Genomic DNA, 7,877 nt, shown 5'->3' on the forward strand with positions numbered 1-7,877 from the left:
TCAGACCTTACCACACAACTTATCTGCACAAGCAGCAGAATTGATAGCTTTGACGAGGGCATGTACTTTAGCAAAAAACAAGTGTGTGAACATATATACTGACAGTCAGTATGCTTTTTCTACAGTACATGTATTTGCACAACAATGGAAAAATAGAGGAATGATAACATCTAGTGGAAAACCTATTAATCATGCACAATTTATTTTGGAATTATTAGAATCTATTCAGTTACCTACCAAAGTAGCTATTTGTAAATGTGTAGCTCATACAAAACAACAGGATAAGATTTCAAAAGGCAATGCACGAGCTGATGCAGCTGCAAAGCAAGCAGCCTCAGACTCAGAAACTTTACTTTTGAATGAGGAATTACAACCCTCTGAGATTTTAGATTTAGACATGTTAAAAACAATGCAGACGCTTACTACAAAAGCAGAGAAACAAAAATGGGTAAAAAGAGGTGCAATTCTTGAGAATGGAGTGTACATTTCCAAAGAAAGAAAGCCGATATTGCCGTCTAATTTATTTAGATATGCAGCTTTGTTGAGCCATGGGCAGTGCCATGTCTCAACAGGGGGGATGGTACAGTTAGTAAACCGAATATTCCAAACATACGGATACACAAACTACACAAAAAAATTTTGTGCAGCTTGTTATACTTGTAACAAGCACCATGCACAAGGAGCATTTAAAACCAAGCAAGGAAGTTTTCCTATACCACCATACCCGTTCCATACTATTTGTATGGATTTCATAGAATTGAATAAATGTGAAGGGAAAAAGTTTTGTTTAGTTATTGTAGACATGTTTTCCAAATGGGTAGAAGCTTTTCCAACCAAAAACCCAGATGCAGCAACAGTGGCGAAAGCCCTGATAAAAGAAGTAATCCCTAGATTTGGCATTCCGGAAAGGATTTATAGTGACAATGGCACACGTTTTGTAAACCAGACAATCCACCAACTTGGTAGATTTTTTGGTATCTCCTTAAAGAACCATTGTGCCTACCAACCACAGTCAGCAGGACTGGTGGAAAGGTACAATGGTACCCTAAAAAGTAAGCTTAGGAAGCTAGTAGAGGAAACCCAAAAGAATTGGATATACTGTCTGCCTTTAGCACTGCTGAGTATGAGAACGGTTCCAAATGTAAAGGGTTTGATTCCCTTTGAAATGGTTTTTGGGAGAGCATATTATGTGCCTCAGTGGAAAGCTCTCATGCCTGCAGAGAAAGAGGCTGACAGTTCATTAGCTAGTTATATGAGGAAACTGTTAACAAATAAATCTGTTTTGCAGTTTAACTCTTTTTCAGATAAGGAACAGACCAGGCTGGTGGAAGCAGTCTTGGCCCCAGGATCATGGGTTTGGCTGAAAGTGACGAAAAGGAAGAAGAGGGCGAGTCCAAAGTGGGAGGGACCATACCAGGTTCTGTTGGCAACGCCTACTGCAGTTAGAGTGGCCGAGAGGACGTCCTGGGTTCATTTGATGCATTGTAAACCGGTAAAGAACTTTCAACTTGATAAAAACTTTGTGACTGATACACAACCAGACCGAGATGGCCAAAAACAAAGCGAATAGAAATTTAGATCAACCCCAGAGATGTTGCATAATCATTTTGTTGACTGTAATTGTGACAATTTTCCTCTTGTTGTGGTTTATCCTACACACAACCACACAAGTGAAAGTGGGAAGGCGTGATGAAACGCCTATAGACTGGCATCCAAATTTTAACACATACCTAGCCATGAAACGTGTATATGCAGAGACTATGAACATTTCAAATTGCTGGGTTTGTACAGTTATACCAACAGCATATGGAGGACTGATAATGTCCCCTGTCCCTTTGGGGATAAATGAGACTTGGGAGAATTTACTTTTTGATACAGGAACTGTGAGATCACAGGACAAAATAGCTTTATTTTTACCTGTTACACAAAAAGGAGTTGTATGTTTTTACAAAAATGACACCCTCCAGGTGGGCTGGAGCAATTGTAATATAACCATATCTTACCGATGTTATATTAAGAATGGTAATGGCAATACTTTATGCAATACTAATTATGACTCGCATTTGAACTCATTGAAAACAACTATAAATGACATTCACAAAAATCCAGTTTTGTTTAAACAATTGTCAGTTATAGATCAGAAAATGTTTCATGCAGGGCTGATGCGTATTAGTACTAAAGTAGAAAACTGTTATTTTATTTGTGGGAAAAAGGCATATAAATGGTTACCTGAGAATTGGTCCGCAGTTGTTTTTGGGTTATTTGGTTCCGCAATAAGACATACTGCAGAATTACCTTTGGGTAAGATAAACGTGAGAGAAGCAGCCGAAACCCGAAGGTCCAGTTAAAAACCTGTGAATCCAGTCGGAAAGATCGAAGCTGGCTGGAAAGACCACAATTCAGTAAAAGACAAAGTTTAATTGACTCATATGGACTTGAGTGACAGTGTTATATCTTGGGCAGGAATATTCCCAGCCTATGGAGCAGTCAAATCGATCTGGGAGCTGAGGAAGTTGTCGAAACTTCTCAAGTAATGAGTAATGCAACTTTTTCCACCCTAGAACTGGTGACTGATGAACTGAATGCAATGAGAACTGTTGTGCTACAAAATCGAATGGCTCTTGACTTCACCCTAGCGGCGAGAGGTGATACGTGCGCGCTTATCAAAGAAGAATGCTGTGCTTATATTCCTGACAATCGTCATGAGATCAATAACCACCTAGAGGTAATTCAGCAAGTATCAGCCATGACTGAACCAGACCCAAACCCACTGACGGACTTTTTCCAGAATCTATTTGGGGGGTGGGGTTCCATCCTAATGAATATTCTGATTGCCATTTGTGTGGGTATACTCCTAATAGGAGCATGTGTTTGCTGTAGAATTCCCTGCATGAAAAGATTAGTCAAAGGTTTTATTGATGTATCTGTTACTGAAACTTTGTACCAAGATATTGAGATTGAAAGATTGATCTCAGATGACATTTTTTCTGAAGTATAGATTGAATGACTCACCTAGCTGAAAATCCTAAGTGGAAAAGGCTAGGAGATGAAATGACACTGTGCATACTTAAAAATAGAATAAAAAGTATTAATAGGGGGGAAAATGTTAGTACACTTGGGAGGTTGTCTGCTGCTAATTTGGTGGGTTTAAGTTTAGTTAAGAGTTTTTTATGTTGGAGGTAGGTACAGGAGAAAAAGAAGGCAGTGGGGAGATTACTAGTTGAAGGTGTGGGTTGGAGGGAGGGTTGTGTTGTTTGAGCTAGTTAGTAGGTTTTGGAATGTGTGTTGAATGAGGTAGCAATATTTTCTGAGGAGTGAGGGATGTTAGGAGGAGGGAACTGACTTTACCTGGGTGGAGGATGGAGTTTATGGAGGACCAGAATTGTTTGGGGCTGGTTGTGAGGAGTCTAGGGCAGACTGGTAGTATTGGAATTTGTCCTGTTTTATTAGCTTTATTCTATTGTAGTTCTAGGAATTTCTGTCTAGTGAGGGGTTTTGGTTTTCATTGTCCCAGGCTTTATCCCTGGTTTTCATTTCTGACTTAGTGGTTTTCTGTAGCCATGGGGAGTTGAGCTTTGGTTCAAAATTATGGCATGGTAATTAGATGCTTCAGGAAGGTAGTATAAAAAGTTCAACTGCATAATGTTAAACGGTACTTTAGAGGATGCTTCTTTTTGAGGATGATTGTATTGTGGGTTTTAGCTCTGGTTACATGTAATGTTATACGTAACCTTGGTATAGGTATTTTTGTATGGAATGTTGGGGGTGATCACTGAGGAATATCTTGTAGATAGAGTGATGCCATGATTGAGATATGTACTGGTTCTTTTAGTGAAAAACCTCAACTGAATGTATTAAGAGCGGCACTTTGATCTGTTCGAGTATTGATTTAATCAGCTGGTGAGTTTGGTTGTATCTGTTTGATAGATTGGGTATAGTTCAAGATTTGTTTTGAGATAGAATGGAAGTACTGGAATTTGGTGCCAGATGACAGAATTGGTAGCCAGTAATTAAATAAACAGTAAGGAATAGACTTTATTGGGAATATGGGTAGACCAGTTCTTGATAGGTATAGGGAGGGATGTTGGCCAGGTGGGAAGAGCATCCCAAATTTATTAGTTTTGATAATGTTAGGTTTATTGATGGGTTAATAATTCTAATTTATGGTAAACTGATAGATTATAGTAAACTCTGAAGTTAAATCTGTGTAAAGGTAAGCTAAAACAACCCCAATTAGGTTCTAGGCCACGGTGTTAGTAATCAATCGTAGGAAATTGAAATGGTAAAGTGATGGTTCAAGAGGTAATAACTTGGTAGGATCCTTTCCTTGGGGGTTACTAGTATAGGAGTGGACAGGCTGGTCCGCCTCCACGTTATCTTGAAGTTTAACAGTTATATAAGAAGGCTATGATAAGATCATTACAGCAAACAAAAGACATGCATGTGCTTCCATTGGTGTAGTGCATTCTGCCAGCTATCAACCACACAAAGCTTTTACATTCATAAGCCTGATGTTTAAATCAAAGAATTTCCAAACACTGTATTGCATTATGAGAATTAAAATGCTCTATTTAGAGGCATTCTCTTCTATGGGATTATTTTTGAAAGTTTTCTTTTTTTTGTATTGGATACTGTTGCAGTGAATTTCAAATGTATTAACTGGAATATTATTTTGGAAAAAACTGGGAGCAGAGTGGCAGATCAGACTGAATGCCATCTGACTGATTACCTGGTCTTAATGATTCATTTTTTAGTTAAAAGTTAGCATTTTCTAAAGTTTATTGATTTATTTCTAATAAATATTTATGAGTACATTCTAAGTCACTTTATCAAATGTTTTTTTTAACAAGATTGTTAGTTTATAAAATATATTGAACTTGATTAGTGGTTACTAAACAAGTTGTCTTTAAGTGGTTATTTAAAAATGTATTTTTGTTTTCAAATGTGTCTTCATTCTGAAGAGACCAATTACTAGAAACTGATGAAAAAGGTTATAATTAAATAAGTTATTAACTGAGATGAAATCTGTGTTGTCAGTTTGTTTTACTTCTCAGTTTACCTTTAATCACCAAGTGTTTAATCTGGCATTTTTGTATTAAGACTGAAGAGATGAAAGAGGGAAGAAAGTATACGCAATTTATTTTGACTCACCTAAATTATGAAACAGATTATGTTTTTACTCTCCTGCTAATAAAAGTAAGGGTTAGAGCACAGTAATCACCATGACTAAAGCATGGACAAAGAAACACTAGTTATATTCTTTGTTTTATCAGTGACTACCCATTTTAGAGTAGAATGTTTGCCAACCAGTATTGGACCATGTGATTTCTGAGATTATTTGCATGAAATCCATACTGGCAATATAAGAAGTCACATTGAAGTCTACACTGGTGATCTACATAATTAAGAAAGCTATTAATTCATAGTCCTTTATATTTAAGACTTTCATCCATCCATCCATCCATCCATCCATCCATCCATCCATCCATCCATCCATCCATTCATCCATTTTCTGGAGGTCCATTTAACAGAAGAGCTATTACTTTAAAGTAAAGTTATATTAAAATAATCAATTAATTCTCTGACTATTAATTTAATCTGAGCTTGGGCTGCAGTGAATCCAGGCCCTATCTTAGAAAATAATGGGTACTAGACAAATAAACTCATCTTACTTTGAAATTGGCATACACACTTATAGCATTTTACAGGCTTGTCAGTTCACCTGCATCATATACTTGGGATATGGGATAAAACCAGAGCACCTGTAGAAGACCCACACAGACTACAGGTAGGATGTTGCACTTGGCATAGAATCTCTCCAGTCAAGGCAATGCAAGACAAAACTTTGAATATAAATCTGTCAAACAATTTTGAGAAATGTTCCATGAATTCAAAAATATTGCTAGGAGTACTAGGAAGAAAAAGCATTTTTAATGATTACCAATGAGTCATTCCACTACCAAGTATTTAGAACAAGTGATCTATTAAGACAGAACTATTATAAGAAAAGAGATAATAGTTTAGTGAGTAGAACAACTTCTCTTTAACCACTATGTCATTGTAGTCAATCTAAATATGTGAAAATGAGAGAACAGGATTTCTGGGAATGTCAAATCAGGATTAAGCTATGATAATAGAGTGTGAAATCAAGATTAAGCTATAAACTCTACGTGTGTAACAAAGTTATGTTGGAAAATCCAACTCTCAAGATTATTTTTGTTTTTTGTCATAGCCAGCATTTAAATGCACTGTCTTTATATCTGCAAGATATGAAATATACAGGTTAAAGAGGGAAGGTTCAGCAATGGAGATGATACACTGGAGCCAGGATTAAATATGATATCACTAGATAGCCATTTCCTATGCTAATCTAGTAGGAAGTATGAGGCACATTCATTATCTGTATCAGTGTAAGGAGAAATGATATTTCCAGAAAAGCTGAAATGTTTATTTATTTATTTATTAAGTTGCATCTGTTTAGCTGGAAAGTCCAACTGGGCCATATTATGGCATTTTATTCATACCTTCACAGCTTCCCAACTGGAATTTGACAGGTGTTGGCGAAAAGGACCAAAGCCTATATGAAAACAAAAAATGTTGATTACACAGAATCATAATTATTACTAAAGAAATAATTGGCTAACTCTGATTACAGTTACTATTTTGTACAAATTTTGTTTTATTTAAACATTTATAAGCATAAAAGCAAAAAAGCAACCTGTACTATGCTAGTTTACTTCATACTATTTATATTAATTTGTTAACTCTGACTGCAGTTTTTATTTTGTACAAAATTTGTTTTATTTAAAGATTTACAAACATAAAAGTCACATGTTTAGCTTTTAGCAAAGTATAGTATAGTAGTTTGCATCATAATGTTTTTTATTATTTCACTTTTGAGGATATTAATAATTTATATTTATTAATATTATTTATCTCTAGCAGCATATTAGTATCAGATTACTTATCCACTTTGTGTGTGTTATTGTGCATTCATGCAATTAATCTAGTCAGCAAAACATTTTTTATCTGAAAATTGCCAACCAAGATATATTAAGTAGCACTCACTTTCTTAGAACACATCTTCGTGACAACCCCCCATCCCTGCTAGAGGCTGAATTTAGGGGTCTATATCACCACATCGAATGGTGATAAGTTCGAATGCCCTTTGTTTGAACCAAAAAGTCTGAAAGCCCTAAACCGCGAAGTCACGGAACATCGATTTTTTTGGCAGGGGAAAAAAATCGGTGAGCCATCTTTGGAGCTTTGCTATTTCCTTCACTGTAGTGCAATCTCGGAGTTGGTATACTTAAGAAGGGGGGTATGGGGGGCACAGCCCCCCACATTGTGGGGTGTGGGGGGGCAAAGGCCCTTACTTCAGTTTGTTTTAAAGTTGTGATTTTTTTTTTCATGGAGCAGCGATTTTTTTCCTTGGGGAAAAAAATCGCTGTTCTGTGAGTTCGCTGTTTAGGGTTTTCAGACTTTTAGGCTCAAAAAAAGGGCGTTCAGACTTATCACCATTTGATGTGGTGATATAGACCCAAATTTAGGCATGCTAGGAGGGGAGAAGCTCAAAGTTACAAGATCATAGAGTTAATTCAGAAAATTAAATGGCAGCTCAGAAGAGTACTGTGGTTGATCACAAGTACTGAAACTAAGCACATATAGTTAATAACCAAAGGGTGTGCTCTGTGGTAGCAAGTCAGTGTAGTATAGTTAATTGTTTGGTATGAATGAAGTTGTAAGTTGGTAAGAAAGTCAGTATTACCAGAAGTTCAGGATTACAGGGAAGCTAAAGCTTAGTAATGCAATCAATTGGATATAATTCTGAAAGAGATGCCAGTCTTTTGTAGGATGCATACACACACACACACACA

The 7,877-nt window shown here is 36.5% G+C and overlaps 1 protein-coding gene across 1 annotated transcript in view; it reads right to left on the reverse strand.

The window, feature by feature from the left end:
- Positions 1–6,572, reverse strand: part of PGPEP1L (pyroglutamyl-peptidase I like) — a 1,609,062-nt gene extending 1,602,490 nt beyond the window's left edge. The window contains exon 1 of the mRNA XM_044065895.1: positions 6,525–6,572. The gene's annotated coding sequence lies outside the window, so the exon portion shown is untranslated. The remainder of the gene's footprint in view (positions 1–6,524) is intronic.
- Between the last annotated feature and the right edge of the window lie 1,305 nt (positions 6,573–7,877).

This window comes from Protopterus annectens, chromosome 3.part0 (genome assembly GCF_019279795.1).
Source record: "Protopterus annectens isolate FY-2018-M chromosome 3.part0, PAN1.0, whole genome shotgun sequence".
Taxonomy (NCBI): Eukaryota; Metazoa; Chordata; order Ceratodontiformes; family Protopteridae; genus Protopterus; species Protopterus annectens.